At 39.5% G+C, this 831-nt stretch overlaps 1 protein-coding gene across 1 annotated transcript in view; it reads right to left on the reverse strand.

Annotated features, from left to right (window-relative positions):
* Positions 1-831, reverse strand: part of SCP2 (sterol carrier protein 2) — a 110508-nt gene that overhangs the window by 44991 nt on the left and 64686 nt on the right. The window lies entirely within an intron of this gene.

Genomic DNA, 831 nt, shown 5'->3' on the forward strand with positions numbered 1-831 from the left:
GTGGCTTATCTCTGATAAACAGCTCCTTATGTTGAAACATTCCAAGCCTTTAGACAAAGCTTCATGTCTTTAACCAATTACAAGCCAAAGAATCTATAAACCCACTTATAACCCGTAAGCCCGCCCCCCCACCTTGGAGATGGCCCACCATTTCAGGCCAAACCAATGTATGCCTCCCATGTAATGATTTATGACTTTACCTGTAACCCCTGTCTCCCTGAAATGTATAAAACGAAACTGTAACCCAGCCACACGGAGTCCACTTGCTCAAGGCCTCTTGGGTGTGGCTCTGGGTCATGGTCCTCAAATTTGGCTCAGAGTAAAATCTCTTTAAAATTATTTTACAGAATTTGGTCTTTTTTTTCATTGACATACTATAAGTAAAGCAGTATAACATCATTAAAAGATAGACTAAGATATATAGAATAAACTTGAAAGCAATTACTAAAATAACAAAGGTATACTTAAATGAGCCAAGAAAGGACATAAACTAGAGACACAGAAAAATACTCAATCCAAAAGAAGGTTAAAAATGGAAAAAGGGAATAAAGAACAGCTGGGACAAACAGAACACAAATAGCCAGACAGACTCAAACCTAATGATATTATTAATCACATCAAATGTAAATGGTCTTAAAAACTCCCAATTAAAGGCAGAGATTGTCAGAATGAATAAAAAGCAAGAACCAACTAAATGCTGCCAATGCACTTTAAATATAAAACCACAGGCTGGGCACGGTGGCTCACGCCTGTAATCCTAGCACTCTGGGAGGCCGAGGCAGGCAGATTGTTTGAGCTCAGGAGTTCGAAACCAGCCTGAGCAAGAGCGAG

The sequence above is a fragment of the Propithecus coquereli genome, unplaced genomic scaffold (genome assembly GCF_000956105.1).
Source record: "Propithecus coquereli isolate 6110/MARCELLA unplaced genomic scaffold, Pcoq_1.0 Scaffold14, whole genome shotgun sequence".
NCBI lineage: Eukaryota > Metazoa > Chordata > Mammalia > Primates > Indriidae > Propithecus > Propithecus coquereli.